This window comes from Protopterus annectens, chromosome 10.part0 (assembly GCF_019279795.1).
Source record: "Protopterus annectens isolate FY-2018-M chromosome 10.part0, PAN1.0, whole genome shotgun sequence".
In the NCBI taxonomy this organism is placed as follows: Eukaryota; Metazoa; Chordata; order Ceratodontiformes; family Protopteridae; genus Protopterus; species Protopterus annectens.
Window position 1 is genome coordinate 1,303,376,478 of NC_056744.1, and position 21,540 is coordinate 1,303,398,017.

Genomic DNA, 21,540 nt, shown 5'->3' on the forward strand with positions numbered 1-21,540 from the left:
TCCCCTAGGAAAAAATACGCTGTTCTGAATGTTCAATGTTTTTTTTTTCGATTGCTAGGGTTTGATATTAGAAAACTCGACATTTTGAATGTTTGGTGTTCTGATATAGACCCGCTATAAATTTATTTGGGATTAATTATAACCATTATTATTTGTCTGCGCTCTTAGCTGGATTAATCAAACACTGCTTATCTAATTCTGTATTTTAGTCGCTTTTCAAACTTAAAACAAACAACCAACTATATGAATTGTAACAAGAGCTTGTAATTACACCAGTGGGGGAGGAATGGTAAAATTCTGCACTCTAGTTAAGATAAGCACTACTGGATAGAACGTTAAGCTTGTTCTATCCCCCTGGTATTTTATATTACATGAGCAGTCAGTCATCTTTGTCTTTAGACTATGGGAAGTTTGGCAGCTGAAAAGCCCTCCACAACATATCTCTCAGCTGTCCCTGATTTTCAGGGACATCCATAATTTTGACTCATATTTTATTTCTGCCTCTCTTATTCTCTTTTAAAACTGGTGACTGTTAGAGAAAAGGTGGTGAACTGCACTTAATAAATTATGATAGCAATTGGAGTTAGATTACTTTTAATTCAGAAAGTGTATATTAATTTACATTTGGTTATTTTATCAATGTTTCAAGTTAATTGTGTTAATATTTTAAGTGTCCCTGATTATTTCTGGATTTGTTTCTTATTCTGTTGAGATTTGTTACTGATTGGTTGAAAGCTATGCTCCACAAGCAAATACCAAATAACGTATTTGGACTCCATTTTGCAGTGAGGGAATTGCATTTAAGCTACTGCACTAATCTTACCATTTAAATTAGTGGTTAGAGGCTTTTGAGCTCCCTGCCCCAACTGTATATCTCACCTTGGGAGCTCCTCCCACTCTCAGTTCTTGTATAATTGGCACAGAAAAATCTTCCCAATCTGATTTCCTCTGCTAATCTTACTGAGCAATGACACATGAAGCTGGGAAGACCATCCACTTAGACTGTTAAAGCTTGAGTTAGAATTGGTTTTATACATTATTTGGCTATTCTTACATAATTAAGCTATTTTTACAGTCATCTTCATGTCTATACATTTATTCCTACAATTTGTGCCACTTGTCTTATTTTGTTTTAAATGTAAGTTGTTCTGGGACCTTAGTCTTACATTGTTGTTTGCAGTGACAGAATTGTAAATTTCTGCAAGATCTGAGCAGCATTTATACATTTTACGGAAGTTCTATCTGTATAAGCAGAATACAGTGCTTAGACTATAGTTTGGATTGTAATACTGGCACTATTGTAACTTTTTCTGCAGGATTTGTGGTTATGTGATTCTACAGCTCTTTACTTTCTAGCTTTGCTGCAAGAGACTTAGATTCTGCTTATGTGCCTGCTTAAAGCTGTATTCCATAGCCTTTCTGTTTGTTGACTTTGCTACTGTTTTTCCCCTGTTCTTGTGTCTGCTACATTGTTACATCCCTTACGGCTACATTAAGCACTGCTTTCCTGCTGCTTCATACTATTTATACACTAATTACAGTTTTCCCCTGCATCAGTGTAAAAGCTAAAGTTTCAAAAATTCAAATTTTCCTGAGGTCATTGACCTATAGCTCAGAGTCATAGTACTAAGTAAACTGCAATTTGCTATAGGTTTCTGACATCACACAACTCCACTATTGGCTTCATTTGAGTGGACCCCTCTCTGTATTATCTGCCATTATCCACGCAGAGCTGCTTTCACCTGGGGTCTTTTATTCAAGAGTCTGATAACTCATTAAAGCCTATCATGCCTTTTTTATATACTTCCAGTTCATATCCATGGCTCCTTACAGCAGCCAGAACTTTTTTGTTCTGCCTTCATTTACTAAGTGACTTACCAGCTAATAATAGGAAGTAATAGAAAGTGCAAGGAGTTATATATAAAAAGGAAGGCAAACTCTCCGCTGAATAGACTTCTCACCAAGAGACCCAGGAAAATAGATGAAAAGTAGTAAGATGTCCAGCCACGATGTATATCTTCTTCTATTAACTGAATGATTCAAGCAGCAGACACAGTATAAAACGAACGCCAATTTATTAGAAAAAATGATGAGCGCTTTCGCGTAGTTCAGAGCTACGCTTCTTCAGATGATTTATTACAAGCAAAGGTGCATTTAAATACTAAATGTGGTGGGATTCTCAACTAATAACATCAATTAAACAATTTGTATTAAAGTGCTCACATCAAAAATCATCAAATTACATAAAATGGCATACATTGGTGGATCTATCAGAAATGCTGACTTCTTCCTATTGTAAATGCCAACATTAAAACAAATGATCATTACAAGCTGAATTGCTAAAATGTATATTTCTCACTTTTTATGTAAAGCTCTTGTTATGTATGACCAAACAACTTGATAAGCTGTATAGCTAATATAAAATGAATAAATAAATAAATAAATAGATGAATAAATGAAATAAGTAAATAAAATCAATGAATAAATATATGAAATAGATGTAAACATACATATGCCTATTCATAGATTAATATATAAAATCATATAATGATTGTATATGTTCAAAACTGTGTTGTATAATTAAATAACATTAATGTGGTAATTCTAATGTACTATTGTTCAAAGCATGAATTAAATATTGATCCTGAGTATAAATGATAACATGTAATGTATACCTTGCTTTAAAACAATATTCAGGAGTTATTCACTTAGTAATCATAGAAAAGCACCTGTAATAATAACATTCAAAATCAATATTAGTACTATGGCTATCTAATTTATTGAATTTTATTGTTAAAATATAACTGACTCATAGAATATCTCAAAAAATATATATATGAATATGAATGTAAAGACTAAAAATGCACATATATATGCATGTAAATTGCATATACAAATGCTTGAATGTATATACATAAAACACAAATATATGAGTAGAACAAATATATATATATGTTAGTCCCCCATATTAAATGATGGTCTAATGCTTTATCTAAAGATAGATATGAAAAAGTTCATGACAGCACTAGGCACTGAGACAGGGTATGTGCAAAAGTGCTCATATATATATGCCCAAACAATAATATCAAACAGAGAGACATATATCTAAACTATCAAATAAAATTCTACCCTAATATAAAAAACAAGAGATATGTCTGTATACTATCGATTACATAATCAATAATGGCTTATTAAATATAAAAAAGGAGAAAGGTATAGATCTAATTAAAACATAGATGTTGGCTAGGGTTAGACTAGCATATATCTATATGTGGAGTAAACAAAAATTTGTTATACTATCTGTTCCAAATAAATAATACCCAGACATAATTAGAAATGAGAAATAAAAACATGAAAAAATTTATTATGTAAAAACATAAAAAGTATATATGCATATATATTTACTTATTTTCTCCCCAGTAATACTGGTTTAATAGAAAGATAATTATTAATACCAGGAGGTAAATGTGCTGCTAACTTTATTATCCAATGGAGTTCTGCCAAGGCTAACTCATTTTCTATATTACCCCCTCGTTTATTATATTGAACCAATTGCAACACTCTAAAGCTAAAATTATGGCTAGGGCATTCCATGATATGTCTTGCTAATGCATTAGTTTCGTCTTTCTTACGGATGTCATACTGATGATTATATATGCTGTCACGTAATCTCCTTTTCGTGAGACCTACGTAAAACGCTTGGCATGCCATACAAGTAGCTAAGTAAACTATATTAGTACTGTTGCAATTGGCATAAAAACAGGGGTGAAAAATGTAGTCCATATAAGGATGTTTATATGGCTGTATTTTAGAGATGCAATTACATCTGTTACAGTGATGACATGGGTAGGTACCCTGCGTCAGGAACATTCTCATTAATGTTGCACTGTTGTCATTTGTAACACCATGATCTTTACATAAAATCAATTTTAAATTATCACTATTCCTATATTGAAACCTGGGTCTATTACCTATGATATCCTTAATATGTGTATGCATCGTTAGGATATGCCAGTTGCTAGAAACAATACGCCGTATATTGTTAATATCACTGGTATACCTCATAATATAGTTGATCTTATCTTCTCTGTTCCTGGTCTTATCAACTCTTGTGTATGCTTGTGTACTCGAAGTAGATGCATTGGGACCAATGTATACAGGATGTGTGTCACCCAGAACATCTTGTCTTATACCTCTAACCATCTTAGAATTATAACCTGTACTCTTAAACAATGTTTCCAAAAAATCCGCTTCCTTTTTTAAAACATCTGACTCTACACACAACCTAGAAATCCTGATGAATTGGCTCCTCACTATACCTTGAAAAGTATGCCTAGGGTGCATACTATCATAGGTCAAAATAGCATTCTTCCAGACAGGTTTCCTGTAAAGTGAACATGTAACAGTCCCTCTACTTGTTAATCTAAGTGTAACATCCAAGAAATGTATCTCCTTGGGTGAATATTCTTTAGTAAACCTGAGGAAGTTGGTGGTAGTTTGCAAATATTCCAAAAATGCATCAAACATGTCAATAGAGCCCTCCCAAATGATGAGTATATCATCCACAAACTGCTTATAATATCTTACTGACTTAAAATGCTCATGATTAAATAAATATAGTTTCTCCCACCAGTATACTACAAGATTGGCGTATGTATTTGCACAGGGGGTGCCCATGGCTACCCCCCCATTGTTGCAAATAATACAAATCGCCAAATGAAAAAACATTATTTGTCAGTATAATGTCTAGTAGCTGACAAACCAGTATATTCCTAGCATTAGTGAATGATGTTTCCTTGGTTAGGAGCTCTCTGACATATTGCACACCTACATTGTTAGGAATCAATGTAAATAAACTCTCTACATCTAATGTAATGAGGAAGTATTGTAGTGATGATACATCAAGTTGTACTGATTGCAAACTTTCCAATAAGTGATGTGTGTCCTTCAAAATAGATGGAAATTTATTCACCACAGGTCGCAAAATGCTTTCCAAAAAGATGGATATATGTGAGGTAACCCAACCATCACCTGATACAATGGGTCTCATTGGTATGGGGTGGATATGTTTATGTATTTTGGGTATACCTTTAATGATAGGTATTACAGGGTGTTGTATTAATAAATAATCAAACAACTCTACACTTATTTGTCGGCACATTAAAAGGTCTTGAAGAGTGTCATTCACTGTCTGTATGATGCTTGATACTTCATTATGACTGATATTTTTATAGGTAGTACTATCAGATAACATGTTGTTCATATTGTTGACATAATCTGAAGTGTTCAAAATCACAACACCCCCCCCTTGTCAGCCGGTTTCATAACTATTGCTGTGTTAGTTTTAAGACTAGTCAGAGATATGGATTCTGAACTAGTAAGATTATAATATCTCCCTTTCTTGTTTCTAGCAGAAAACAGTGTATAATAATCTTTTTTGCATAGTTTAAGGAAACACTCTACTGGTGGAGGCATAGGCGGTAAGAAAGTGCTTTTGTTCTTAAAAGGTATCGACAATGCATTCACACTGGAACTTCCATTAGTGTCTAAAAAATACAATTTGAGACATAGTTGTCGACAGAAAAGTCTCAAGTTAATCAGAGTCTCTGTAAGCACAGCCGGAGAGGCTGGAATAAAGTTAAGTCCCCTATTCAGAAGAGTAATACTTGAGTTGTCCAACAGAAAATCAGAACAGTTAAAGACCAGACAAGTCAATACCTGGTTCTCCTGTTCTGTACTGTCCTTTCTTCAGAGTATTTCCGCTTCCGATGACCTCTGCTGTTGGATCATCCTCACTCCCGTTGTGTGAGCTTCTTTTGGTATGGTAAAAAAGGTAACGCTGTGTTGTTTGTCGATACAATTATTTTAGGCACAGCTCCTAGCGCACGAGTTGCTTGATTACTCTGTAGTGCCTCCTGATTAGGAGGGGGTGTGTCGGTATTAGAACAGTCAATGTTATCAGAACCAAGAGCTCTAGCCAATGAGATATCAGTCTGGCTAGAGATAGCTGCGTTGTTAGAAGACGTTAAAGATGAATAAGTGGGAGCCATAACTTCATCGCCTATGTTAATTGTGTTACGTTGCTTTGGTAACTGATTGGAAGTGGAAGGTTGTGTGAATTGGGATCTCGGCCAAACAAACACTTGGCCTTTTTGGAAGTCATTGTGATCTCTCAACAATTTGCGTTGTTTGGTTATTTTAAGTCTATCGCTAAAAGCTTTGACTTGTGTAAAAACATGACATATCTTGTTAGTACAATATTCTGAATTAAAACGTTCAATTATTTCCTTGTAGATAGCATCTGTTTTATTCCGTAACTCAGTTTCCAGAGGCTGGAAATATTTAAGCATTAACCTGGCATAATTGAAACCAAGTTCAATGTTGAGGTCTTGCCACTGCTTAAGTAGCAAGGGATGTGAGTCCCCATAGGTGGGCATGCAGAGTATCTGCAGGATTTGTGGTTCTGTGATTCTACAGCTCTTTACTTTCTAGCTTTGCTGCAAGAGACTTAGATTCTGCTTATGTGCCTGCTTAAAGCTGTATTCCATAGCCTTTCTGTTTGTTGACTTTGCTACTGTTTTTCCCCTGTTCTTGTGTCTGCTACATTGTTACATCCCTTACGGCTACATTAAGCACTGCTTTCCTGCTGCTTCATACTATTTATACACTAATTACAGTTTTCCCCTGCATCAGTGTAAAAGCTAAAGTTTCAAAAATTCAAATTTTCCTGAGGTCATTGACCTATAGCTCAGAGTCATAGTACTAAGTAAACTGCAATTTGCTATAGGTTTCTAACATCACACAACTCCACTATTGGCTTCATTTGAGTGGACCCCTCTCTGTATTATCTGCCATTATCCATGCAGAGCTGCTTTCACCTGGGGTCTTTTATTCAAGAGTCTGATAACTCATTAAAGCCTATCATGCCTTTTTTATATACTTCCAGTTCATATCCATGGCTCCTTACAGCAGCCAGAACTTTTTTTGTTCTGCCTTCATTTACTAAGTGACTTACCAGCTAATAATAGGAAGTAATAGAAAGTGCAAGGAGTTTTTAACAAAATGACACTAAGATTGCTAATCTAGGATGTCCTGCAGTACTGAAATGAATCACTGTTCATCCCTTATTTATGTTTATATATCTTCATAACTGAGACCCCTACATGTTATTGAGAGGTATAGTATGATATGACATAGTGGGAGACAGGAAATGTATTCTCAATGTGCATTTATATCACACTATACCTGATATACCCCTAGTTGTTTGCTAGTAATTATGGAAATAGACAGTATTTCCTTAAAAAAAAGTGTCTTATAAACTGTTGCATGACATCAGGTGAAACCTTAGATGTTGTAGAAGAAACTTGTCTTTCAAATTTGCACTGTAAGTTATGCATCTTGAGACATACTCAATGGTACTTATATTGCTAATTATACGCTTAAGCATATGTTTTCATATTACTGTAAATAACTCAGTAAACATGCAGTCATAGAGGAATTTTTGTCCTCATGTGAAAATGTTCTAGCAATACATGTCTAGGTTATACAATTTCCAAAATATGACAAATTGATTGTGAAAGTTTAGCAAATATATAAATTTGGGTTTGTGTGAATTACAATAAAGTATTGTGTTTATGAAAATACAATGACTGCACTGACTATTACTACTGCAAAGAATACTTCTTACTTATAACATTACTATTTGTACAGTTTTAATAGTTGCTATTGTTCAGAAAATATTTACTTTTGTTTATCCATCCATCCTCAACCCCTTTTCCCATTTTGCACATGCAGTCGGGGTGTCACTTCAAATAGTGACAGTCATCCTGACCCAACGTTTACACTGCAGGGTGGCTAGCTCTGCAGTGGTAGTTTATCTGTACCACTCACTCTCAGACACCAGCACCTATGACTGATTTAGAATGTCCAATCCACTGACTGCATGTCTTTGGAATGTGGGAGGAAACTGGAAGAAACCCACTTGACTGGAGGGAGGACATGCAGACTCTGCACAGAAGGCACCACAGATCTTATCCCTTTTAAGTTTATTTTTCAGAAAATGCTCTGGAATGCAAGATGTGCATAGGCTGCTAGAGGTGTGACATTCCACACCACACAGGTGTTAATGAGATGAGAGTGAAAGTCTTAAATTGTGAGAAATGAGCAAAAAGACGATAAAAAAAGACATCAAAAAGGCAAGAAATAAGGTTGCAGTTAGCTGCACTAAGCCCATTGCTACAGCTAAACTCACTGTATAGCAAGAGCTTTTTTCCTTATAAGGCACCTGCAGAGTCTATACAACCTTAGTAGTCCAGATATGAGGCTCAAATAAGCTATGCCAAACGGAAATAAAAACTGCAATACACCCCTGACCAGAGGACTAAGCATCTTCTCACACCTTAACAGTAAGTTCACCCAACCATTATTCTAAACAAACCAAATTTCAAACAGTCATAGTCATCCCTGATCCCAGAGTCATTCCTGTTGAAACCATGGACCAGCACTTCCCCACAACGTATGTTGCCAACCTGATGGAGATGGATATCTTGAGACAGTGTAAGAACTGTTTCATGCTGTCTAATGGCCATCTATTATTCCAGCAGCATATCATATTGTGTGAGAGATATACATATATAATGCCCTTGGAGCCAAACATATTGCATACTGCAACTTCCGACACCAAAACTGTCAGTGGTACACCACACACCACACCTCACTAAGGGCATCACAATACCCATAATCCATCATATGCTGAGGTTATAAAGATTAACTTGCCTAAACCTCAAAGACCTCTAAAGCACAACACAAGCTCAAAGCACATTCAGTAAGTTAAGCCTACCTCCTCACATAGTCCAAGGAATCTCAAGGTGCCCATAAGACAGTTATCTACCAAATCATACATTCTTGTAAGTCACTCCATTGTAAGACATACAGATATACCTCTTACTAGGCAGAGCAAGGAAAGCATGATGGTTAGTTACTTGCCTGGTGCAGGATCTATAAGATCACACATGCACTCAAGTCCTTGAATAAAAAGCACCAGTATTATTTTGTCATAGTACATGTGAGTGTCAATGACTTGAAATGTATCTCTCTGGACTATATGAAGAGAGGCATGATGTAGCTCTCAGACTGTGCCCCCAGCAGGGATGAGCCTAGCATTTAGCTGCATTCTACCTTCTTCAAGGATTACTCAGCAATATGCTCAAAAAATACTTGATTTCAATAATTGGCTTAGTTATTGATGTTATTTCACAGGGGTCTAATATTTGTCAGCTTGGGAATGATTGACAGACCATGCGACTTCACCAGGGATGGTCGGCATTTGTCCCATCTAGTGTTTCATTTATTAGCAAAGACATTATTCACCCCATAGTACCTTTTTTAGGCATTGCCACCCTGCTAAACCTGCTAGCAGAAAGATGGAAAATATGAAGGCGTTAATGATCAATGTTAGGAACTTAAACAAATAATTCCACTCCCAACAATCCTTTCTCCCTCTGGGGGGCATAGACATATATGTAGTGAATGAGACATAGTTTTAAATAGCAGAACACTCACAGCATGTGCAGGGTTATAACGCCTTCCACCGATTTAGGCCATCTACTGTGCAGGAAGGGGGGAAAAGTGGAGGTGTCTCAATTTACATGCATCAAGGCTGGTAAAGCAACATGATGCACTAGAGCTTCTACCTTTATAAATAAGCAACATAAAGGTCCCATGCCATATATTTGGTACTATAGTACTCCCTCTGTGATTCAGGAAAGTCACTACGCCTATCTATATGAACTGGAATCATTCAGAATGAAACCCAATATCATTTTTCTAGGTGATCTAAACTATTCAGCTTTAAACTGGGAACTTGGCACCACCAATAGTGCACAAGTACAGCGATTCCTGGACTGTCAATACAAACACCCTGGAACAATTAGTCAGAGTATGCAGTAGGTGGAACAACATGTTGGATCTTGTCTTTACTAATATGTCAGCATTTTGCACCAGCCCTTGTGTACTTTTGTTGCTTGTTAGGTCTGACCTGTGACAAAGGGAGATACTGCCAGCCCAGCTATGTAGAATTTTGTAAATTAATTATATGTCATTTATGAATATCAACATTATTTATATAAGATGCTTGTGTTACAACTGTATTAGAACTGTATGTTAGATGTATATCAAACTAGATTTGTGCAGACGTGTGTTGAAAAGATATTTTATAAAGTTCTGGTGCTTAAAATGTAACCACGGCATACCCTGCTGGACTAGAACAGAAATGTACATGCACTATTGTAACTGTTTAAATGCATATATTTTAACAGTAGAAACTAGAACACAGGAGGTTAATTTCAGTTCAGAAAAACTTCAAAAAAATAACTGAAATTAAATTACTTTATGGCTAGACCATAAAACATGTTATCATTCAGTTTCAATGCAGCAATGAGACACAATGTCTAAAACTAGGGAACTTTCTGTATTTTATTTAGTGTGAAGTAATTACTAGTTTTGAAATGTGAAGGAATGCAATTGTTTTATGGCTTCCAGCTTCTGCCAAAGATCTGAGGCCTATGTATTTTCACAGGTAGATGCTAAATGCTATAAGCTGCCATCAGTGGTTGTTTTGGGTCTGGGAACTTGGAATCAGATGGTAAGAAATTATGTCATTCTGCAGGTTATCCCAGCAGTAATATTTCATATATTAATTTGAGAACTCTGTATTCTGTCTTTGACCTGACAACAACTAGAAGATCCATTCACCACATCTGCCTTGCTCTTAAGTAAGTTAACTAGGGTATAGCAATTCTCTTAGATTCAAGTCAGGAATATAGTGAAGCATAGTTTAGATGTTTTTCTTTATTTGAAACTGTCCTATAATGTTATTTTAAATATTTTCTATGGTTTTGAACTCTGATGTCACTGTGAATATATACTGAGTATTTTCTTGTTCTTTTATTATTTATTATTAAATATATTTAAACCTTTTTGTAGAGATATTTAAGTTTTGTGAGTACTTGCATATTTATTTGGTGACACTGTGTAGGCCACTCCTAATAGCCTTGCTCTTGGTCAAACTGCCATTTGTATTAATAGTAACATTGCACAGTAATATTGGACACCCTTTGTTAAAGGCCTTAAACTAACTGATAACAGTTGGCTGGTGGCAGTGATAACTACCTTATAGTCTGGGCAAAAGAGGGAAGCTAACCAACCTGTGCCAGCCTTTCCCAGGTGTATGCGTGTATATAAATCAGGCCTCAAAGAGTGTTTGTGTATTAGCTACTTGGGTAGGGACACAAAGCACTGGTTGGACAGAGAGGGTGCTAGAGGTCTTGGCTTGGCCACTCAGCTGAGATCTTAACTGTGCCAGTGGGGAGTCTTATTAGGGATCTGGAGAAAGAGTCAGAAACCAGCCCCGGACTGACTGTAGTCCCTGTGTGCTCTTAAGGGAAATTGCACTTGATGCAGAGAGTTGCATCTGAAAATACAGTGAGTGTGCTTGTCATGATCCCAGTGTACATCCCCCACTGTTGCCAATGGTGAGGATTGAGGCACCTTAATTACTGATCTAATGGTGTGTTGTCACATTTATTGGTGGCAGTGGTGAGATCACCTTATCACATATTGGGATTCAGTGTTGTGGATATTGAACTCCTGTAGCCTGTAAACAGTGGTCACTAAAGAAGATGTTTGTACTCTCAAGCAGCCACACAGTGAACAGTTGGAGTTTCATATCACAATAGTTTTATTTATTCTTTTTGATAGCTTACTTAGTCAGGGAGAGCAAGCCAGAATGTCAGCAGAGGAGTATGGCAAGCTGACAAGGAACCAGTTGGCTGAGATGTGCCAAGCCAAAGAACTGGTGCATGGCAACCTGACTAAAGCAGAAATAATTGCAGTCTTAACCACAGCTGCATCACAGTCCAGCAACTAGGAGGTCAAACAGACCAGCCTTGGGGATGTACAATGCTCAGAAAATGGACAGTCCAACCTTGCTACAGAGGACTTAGAAATCTGTCTGGAATTAAAGATACTTGAACTGGAGGCCAAGCATTTGGAAATAGAATCAGCAGAGAGACTGCGGCATTTGGAGGCTGAAGAAAAGGAGAAACAGAAACAAATGGAATTAGAATCAGCAGAGAGACTAAAACATGTGGAAGGTGAAAAAAATGAGAGGCAGAGGCAACATGAAAAGGAGATGCTGACTCTTCATCAGGGTCATGGAGGTAATGGGAATGGGAGTAACTGAACCCCAGAAGCAATAAAGGTTAGTACATTTCTTCCACAGTTTAGAGAGTGATAATTTTGATAGCTTTATTCAACTGTTTGAAAGGGTATGTAAAAAGGATAATGTTGACCAAGGGCTCTGGATATGGTTCCTGACACCCTTACTCCATGGCAAAGCTGTAACTGCGATTTCTAAATTGTCTGATACTGATTGCTTAAATTATAATACTGTTAAAATTGTTTATTAGAGTGTTTTAAATTAACACCTGAAGCTTATGGAAAAAAGTTTTGTGAACATAGATGCAAGGCAGATGAAAGTGTGGAAGGCCCAAGTAAACAAACTGCTGCAAATAAAATCAAGAACTTTAATCTAGAAAGTTTTTGAAATAAAAAATTGTGTAAAACTATGAGAGATAAGTGCTTTTGTTCACAAAAATACATGAACTTCATCAGATAAACATTGCTGGAAGTACATACACAATTTGCAGCTTTTGTGTTCAATCATATGACCGGCAAGCCCCCATGAAATGAAACATCATCTTAAAGGAGACACCACAAAAAAATTCACAGTGTCTAGCACTGAGTCAGTTCAATTGACAAAATTAGCAAAGAAGGAATATATATATATATATATATATATATATATATATATATATATATATATGGATTCATATTACAAGAACAAAAGTTCACTACTTCGAACTTGTAATAAGAACCCTCACTTCTGCAAAAGTTCACTTTAATGAAAGTGAACTTTTGCGTAAGTGCACTTTACCAAAAACACCGCAGCACAGTGGAGGACATAAAAAACAAGCTATGTCCTCCACTATGGTGCCATAGTCACGGACCTTAGGGTTAGGGCATGGGTAAGAGTAAGGGGATAGTTAGTAAAGCTATCCCCTTACCCTAACCCATGCCCTAACCCTAAGGTTCGTGACTATTGCACCATAGTGGAGGACATTGCTATGTCCTTCACTGCGCTGCAGTCATCATGGACCTTAGGGTTAGGGCATGGGTCATAGTAAGGGGATAGCCCATAGGGCTATCCCCATACTATGACCCATGCCCTAACCCTAAGGTCTGTGAGTACTGCACGGAAATTCAGTACAACACCCGTTCGTTGTACTGAACTTCGCGCAAGTGCACTTTCGATTAAGTGCACATTTGCTGCAGTGAGCATTCCATGCACTATTTTGAATTACTGAAAATTCGATATATATATATATATATATATATATATATATATATATATATATATATATATATATATATGGGTTCCATTCAGAAGCTCGAAATACTGAAATCTCGAATTTTAGTATTTTGAGCCCAAGAAGCCAAATCCACATAATAGCAAAAGTTTAGAAGCGTGAAATTCAAAACCTCGAATACCAGAGGTTTTGAATTTTGCACTTCTAAAGTTCCACTATGGTTATGTATTTAGGTAAGTGTGTGTGTGTGTGTGTGTGTGTGTGTGTGTGTGTGTGTGTGTGTGTGTGTGTGTGTGTGTGTGTGTGTGTGTGTGTGTGTATGTGTATGTGTGTGTGTGTGTCTGTGTGTTTGTTTGTGTGTGTATGTTAAGGGGTTTGGGTAGGGGTTGTGGTATGTGTCAGTGTGTTTTGTTGCTGTGATGTGTGTGTGCGAAGAGAAAGTAGCTTGTGTGGTGGTGTTTTGTGTGTGTTTGTATGCAGTCGACATCGGAGTGAGAATATTTAAGTAGGGGGGTGTGGGGGGCACAGGGGGGCTTGCCCCCCTGCTTTCATGTAGTACAGTGATTGTGTATGTTTGTGTGGTGGATGGTGTGTATGTGTGTGTGTGTGTGTGTGTGTGTGTGTGTGTGTGTGTGTGTGTGTGTGTGTGTGTGCGTGCGCGTGTGTGTGTAGTAAAACCGCAAAATTCAAAACTTACGGTATTCGAGGTTTTGAATTTCGCAGTTTTTAGTTTTCATTGTTTTGTGGATTCCACTTCTTGGGCTCGAGATACTGAAATTCGAGATTTCCGTATTTCAAGCTTCTAAAGTGACTCTCTCTCTCTCTCTCTCTCTCTCTATGTATATATATATATATATATATATATATATAGAGAGAGAGAGAGAGAGTACAAAATGCATTCCCTATAAAAATCAGAAAAATGAAGACAAAAGTATGTATAAGTGTAAAATATAAACCCTGTATTTAGGGCTCATCTTTCCAGTGATTTTAAGTTAAGCAAACATGAGATTGAAACATGTTCATTGAGTCATGGACAATTACTGGCATTCAAATACAGCTGCCAATATAATTCATGTTTTTCCAGTAATAAGGTCCATGGAGTTTCATTACTGTTGGAAGACATTTGTTCCAAAATAAAAATTTGAACGTGTGATATGGATAGCATTTTATGTGTTTGTAGAGGGTGTTAGCCTCTTTTCTCATTCTAATTTCATATAAATGTTCATATATTCTTTCCCTCAGTATCCTCTCCGTATTTCCTATGTAAAAACAGGGGCAGAACATACACAGTGCACAATATACCACCTTTGTTGTACATCAATTGAATCTGTTTCTTGTAGCAACCACCTGGTTGTTCAAAGTAATTTCATGGCACACCAGAATATTGGGGCATTAGGGGCAACAACCATACTTTTTCATCCCCATAAATTTAGAATTTTGCTTATGTTGGTGTTTGGACCAGCTGTGTTCTAATATTGTTTTCAAATTCCTGCTCCTTTTGAACACCAGTCATGGACCCGGCCCCACATAATCACAAATGGTATTCTCTTGTAAGAGAAGACACCAATTCTTTTCCAGATTTGATTTTATGGCTAGACCTTCAGTAGAATAGGCTGCCATAAAAGAATTCCTGTAGGTCTTTGTGTCTGTGTTCATGGTCTCATCCATAAGTGGCATTGATGTAGTATCCCCACCATCTAGGACTTCCTGACATCCATTGTTGGTCACACAAGGGCTTCCCAGAATTGGCACAAAATGATGAGACTCACAATTATTGATCACCTCTAGCATCAAGTTGTCTACAAATTTTGTAGGATAGTCACATGTTAAAAATATGTTTTCCAGCAATATGCACTCATCCCAAAAGGCATTATCTTCCATGGTCATTCAGGATGCCCTGACAAACTGGCCCTTGACAACTGCCCTTTTCTGTGCTATAGGGTGCAAACTGTCAAAATGGAGAAAACTGTTTGAATATGTGGGTTTCCTATAAATTTTGGAGGTGAAACTTCTGTTTGTGTTGTCCTTGGCCAGCCATATATCCAGGTAAGCTATGTTCACATCATCACTCATATAGGTGAATGCAAGAAACTCTGTTGTTTGATTAATATATGCCAAAAAACAGGGAATGTCATGCACGTCACCATCCCGCAGTTTGAAAATATCATCCAAAAAGTGTGTGTAGAATCTACACGATACAAAAACGTAGAGCTAAATATGAACTTTTTCTCCCATTGTTTCATAATAATGGTGGCAAAAAGACCTTCACACTCTGCACCCGTGGCTACCCCTTTTTGTTGTAAGAACAAATCACCTCCAAATTTAAAAAAAATATTTTTCAGTACAATCTCCAATAAGCTGACATAAAATTGATTTGGTCTTGTCAGATATTCTTCACCATTAAAAATTCAGAAAACCATTTCAGTCCTAGGTTGTGGTGAATGACGGAATACAAGTCTTTCACATCCACAGTGATAAAGGTGTAAGTGTCTTTGAAGGGAAGGTCTTTAATTTTTTTTTTTAAAGTTCCCATGAATCACAGCAAAGATGTGGCTCCCAGGTAACCAAACGTTTTAATCTAGTGTCCTAAAATGTGGTCATGGGGTGGGTGATAGAACCACAGCCATCAACAATAGTTCATATAGGTGGTTGGTCTTTATTTTTTTTTAATCTTAGGCAAGCCAAACATGTGGGGGATCTTAGAATGCATCACATCTGGATAACTGTAATCATCAATCAAAATTATTTGGTTAATGAATAACTCATTTAGATTTGCTTTTATTCTATTGTATGCAGCACTGCACTCATTCACAGACACCTCCTTATAGATGTCAGATGCAAAAATGGACCTCATTTTCATATTATAGTCACACTCATTCATCATGACCAATCCACCCCCCCCCCCTTTATCAGGTTGCATGGTCCTGATTTCTTTGTTGCTTCGTAAATCATTTAATCTCACTTTTTCTTCTCTAGAAAGATTGTATTTGAAAGTATGTTTTCTTAACTTGCCACCCAAACATCCCAAGTTACAAATATCTAACTCACAGATTTTTTTGAAACAGTTAATCACAGGGTGAATTGGGGGATTATAAGTGCTGGATATCCTTAATGGTTGCATGGCTGACCCACATTTTGAAACATCACCATGAAATTTAATTTTCTGGAATATTCCTTAAGATCCACGAGTGTGTTTGCAACATACATGCTCCTTTTAGGTACAAAAGTTAGACCTTGAGCAAATAAATCTCCATGACAAGCATCGTTGTTAATAGAGGAAAAATTGTAGGCAGTGAAATCACCAGTAGAATTCATCACAGTGGTGCATGGGGTGGCAAACGTGTAGGAACATCAGGGACTGGACTTAATTCCACTTATTGTAATTCCTACACCCATTCTGTCTCCTGGCGCCTCTTCTTTAATTTTGTTTGGTTGTTGTTCCATTGATTGTTCTGAGTGGAGTATTGGTTGCTGATCCTTTCTGACCTCCAAAGAACTGGAGTGTTTCCATGTTCTAAAAAATAGTCCTCGTTTTCCTCCTCCAACAAATCCTCCATTACATCCTGTCTCAGGTCAGTTTGTTCATCACCTGATGCATGAATATTAATGTTGACATTAAATCTGGTACCCCAAGTTTGAGATGGTGGGGGGTGGGGTACACCTTCTTTTCTTTATATTCACTTCTATCCCTTTCAAACTTCTTAACTTTGCATGAATGTATATTTCGGATATGTTCATCAATACTCCTGAAAATGCAGATATGTTCTTACTTAAATAACTCATATTGCAAATCACAAATGATAGAATTGTTCAAGATTTCTAGATCCCCCATGATTTCATAAATTAATTTGTTGTTCATATCCATACACTCCATCCCATGTCTATCAAAAGAATTCATGATGTTCATGATGTAACTCAGAGTTAGGAATGAGACCAGTCAGGAAGTGCCACATATACAGGCCTTTTGGTAGTACATGCACCTTAATGCAGTCTTTAAAATATGCATTATCCAGTTGTAATTTATTTACTTTCAATAATTTATAGTCTAATTCAGACAGTTTTTGTTCAAAACTGATATCCCCCTGATCTGATATTCCATAAACAACACTTCAGAATGCAACCATTCACCCATCGTTGCTTGTCATGTGGATTTATTTGCTCGAAGTCTAACTTTTGTGCATAGCAGGCACATGGATGTTGCAAACACATTTATGGATCTTAAAAAATATTTCAGAAAATTAAATTTCATGGTGATGTTTCAAAATGTGGGGACAGACATGCAACCATTAAGGATATCCAACACTTATAATCCCCCAATTCACAATGTGATTAACTGTTTTGAAAAAAATCTGTGAGTTAGACATTCATAATTTGGCACATTTTGATGGCAAGGTATAAAAACATACTTTTAAATACAATCTTTCTAGAAAAGAAACAGTCCCCAGGATTCAGCAAGCAGCAATGCAGGAATAAGTTATTCCAGCACAGCAGGAACCATTCCTGTTCAGCACAGCAGTGCACCATGCATATATATGAAGGCACGCTGCTGTGCTGTAAAACAGACATGGTTCCATGTACAAGCACAGGGGGTGTGTCTGAGAGCAGAGCTTTCACAATACAAACACCCCATGCACTCCACAATTGCCTTTCGGCAATATAAAATGAGCAAGAATGCTTGTAACACCCCCAACCCGTCAGGGTAAGAAATCCAGTCAAAGCCACAAGGGACAATCGTCCCTACCAAGGGAAAAGTGGATATAATAACACATGTAGCATAAGCACATAGTGCACACCTCCCAACCCATCAGAGTAAAGAATGCGGACAAAGCCAAAAGGGACAATCATCCCATAAAGCAAAAAGTTGATAGAATAACAAGTTCAGCACTAGCAGAGATATTCTGAAGGGTACAAATAAAAAAACACAACAAATACATTTTTTTTATAAATGCGATAAAGTTTAAGCATAGCTGCATAGGTGTGCCCATTGCTTAGCTATGCTTAGTCCAGCTTAAACAGCACAAAAAAATTAAATAGCAAGAGACATCCAACATAAGTGGTACTGCACTAGTGTAGTGTTTCATAGGTTCATAGGTTCATAGGTTCATACTAGGCTATCTGCCCTAGGGCATTTATAAGCCTAGCCAGAGTGTGTGTGGCTTTCACCACCCCTTAGGATGAGAATACTATACCCATTAGTTTGCTGTGCCTCTGTCCAGCAGTGACACAGAGATGATTCCTGGGGTAAACCTACGATCTCCCATCCACTCGTCAAGATTTCTCTTGAACAGAGTCAGTGAGGGGCTCTGCCTCACATGGACTGGGATTCTGTTCCATAGTGTAGGGAGTCTCTGGGTGATGAATCTGTCCCTCCAGCATGTCCTATTTATATCCGTGTTGAGGTTTAAGTCTCTTGCTCTCATGGCTCTGGTGGATTTGGATTTTTTGAGGTGGAGCATGTCCATTAATTCCGGGTTGGACATGGCCTTGTATGTCAGGCACAGATCACCTCTGAGCAGACGGTATGCGACTGAATAGAGCTGGAGTTTCTTCAGTCGGGCATCGTATGACATATGTTTGAGCCCCTTTATCCTTTAGGTGAGGAACTTTTGGGGTCTTTCCAACTGCTGCAGGTGTCGGGCAAGGTACATTCTGAATGGGGCATTGTACTCAATCATTGGTCTGATAAGTGAAGAGTACAGGGGTACAATGACCTCTCCTGATCTGGATGTGAATTCCTTCATGATCAGGTGGGCAATGTAGAAGGTCTTCCTAACCACTTTGGCAATGTGAGTGTCAAAAGAGAGGTTACTGTCAACTTGGGTCCCCAGGTCCCTGATAACTTCTTCCATGTTTAATGGATTACCACCTATGTGGTAATTAGGGGTTACCTTGTTTTTCCCAAAGGGTATGACTATACATTTTTTGGCATTTAGCTTAAGGCCATGGCTCTGGCACCAGTTATCCATTTCTATGAGACCTCTCTGGAGGATGTCTGTGTCTGATGGAGTGTCAATTATGGTGCCCAGTTTGCAGTCATCTGCAAATTTTGTCAGCCACAATCCCCTATGTTTGCCTGCACTTCAGAAAAATAAATGACGAACAAGAGCGGGCCCAGGACTGAGCCCTGTGGGACACCGCTCGTGACCGGCTTAGAGTCTGACATGGCACCAGCAACTCTAACCCTGTGTGTTCTGTCCTTGAGCCAGTTTGCAACCCATCTTGTGACATATGGGTTTACATCTAAGCTGGTGAGCTTTTCTATAATGCCCGAGTGGAGTATCGTGTCGAATGCTTTTGCTAGGTCAAGGTAGGCTGTGTGAACTGCCTTACCCTCATCAATGGCCTTAGTGACTGTTTTGAAAAAGTCGACCAAGTTCAAGAGGCAGGATCTGCCCTTGACAAAGCCAAATTGGGTAGGATCCAGTGTCTGTAGGTCCCCAATGTCTTTATTTATGAGTTCCATTATGATCCTCTCCATAGCTTTGCAGACAAGGCTCGTCAAGCTTATGGGGCGGTAATTTCCAGGGTCTGTAGAAGCACCGCCTTTGTGGAGTGGGACCACAGTTGCCGTCGCCATTCTTTGGGCGTATCCTGTAGTAAGGCTAAGATTAAACAGCAGCCTTATGTGTGGGTTTAGTTCCTCATTGAGTTCATGTAGCACACAGCCGGGGACACCGTCCGGTCCCATTGATGCTGTGTTTTTGCTTTAGAGAGAGCAGCTCTCACCTGGGCATCTGAGATGTTTGGGAGGCTAGACTCTGGTGGGATAGATATTTCTCCTTTGGGGAGGGAGGGGAGAAATTTGCACTGAACCTGTCTGCCAGTATGTTGGCAATGTCTGTGGGTTCAGTGATTTTTTTATCATTTTGGACTTATTCTGAGCATATCTGGGAGTTTCCACCCAGGTTTCTAACATAGCTAAAGAAGGCCTTATGATTGTCTTTTGTGTCATTAGCGATTTTTCTCTCAAAGTTGGCCTTGGATGATTTTATGAGTGATCATAGTTTTTTGCTAGTATTGATCAGAGATGCCATCCATTTTAGGGATTTTGCTCTGTCATGTAGTAGCTTTCTCCTCTTGTTGTAGAGTTTGTTTATGGCTGGGGTCCACCAGACTGGGCGCCTGCCTTTGGTAGAAAGGGTCTTGATTTTATTAGGGATTGCTTGATCCATACATTCCTGGAGGTGCTCATAGAAGGCATTTGTAAGGGTTTCAGCAGCGTGGGTTGTGGTTTCCACTGGCTCAGGGGCCTTGAAGGATACCACTCCAGTCTTAAGAAGTGTGAAGTTTGCTTTTGAGAAGTTCTTCACTGTGGTCTTTTTTGCTGGGGGTGGGGGCGGGATGTGGATCTCCAGTGAGATTAATTAATGGTCTGATCTCACCAATGAGGGATATACTTCCGGTGTGGAGCATTTTGTCCCCATGTTTGTGATGATCAGGTCTAGTATATTTTCTCCTCTTGTGGGAATGGTGACTAGTTGTTCCATAGCATTTGAGTTAATGAACTCCAGGAACCTTTGGGCTAGGGTGTTGGGGCTTGAGTAATGTTCCCAGTCTATGTTTGGGTAGTTGAAGTCACCCAATATGATGGTGTTTGGAGAGACATTCATACTCTCCAGTGTCTTCAGGAAGGCTGTGTGGGTTTCCTGAGTTTGAGAAGGTGGTCTGTAGCATGTTACAAACTGTAGGGCAGTTTTACCTATGGTTAATTGCACCTGGATGGTCTCCGATGCTTCGTGCATTGCCACTAACCTGGAGGTGTGGGTATCCTTTATGAATATGGATACTCCTCCTTTTGTGGTTCGGTCCGGATTTTGGGGCCAGAACGCATGATATGAGGTATAACCTGATAGTGCTGGGGTGCTCTCAGGAGCCTTGAACCAGGTTTCAGTCACAGCACAGACATCAATGTTCTCCATACTGAGGAGGGCTTCGAGTGTGCATCTTGAGGTTTAGACTTCTGGCATTGAGCAGTATTACCCTTAGTTTTTCTCCATTTTTGTTTTCTAGGGTGGTAGGTTTATCATTTGAGCCTTGCCTTAAAAGGCACTATGGGGTGGCAAGAGCCTTTGCCAATATCCGTAAGCCCAGGGGTGACAGGTGCAAGCCATCC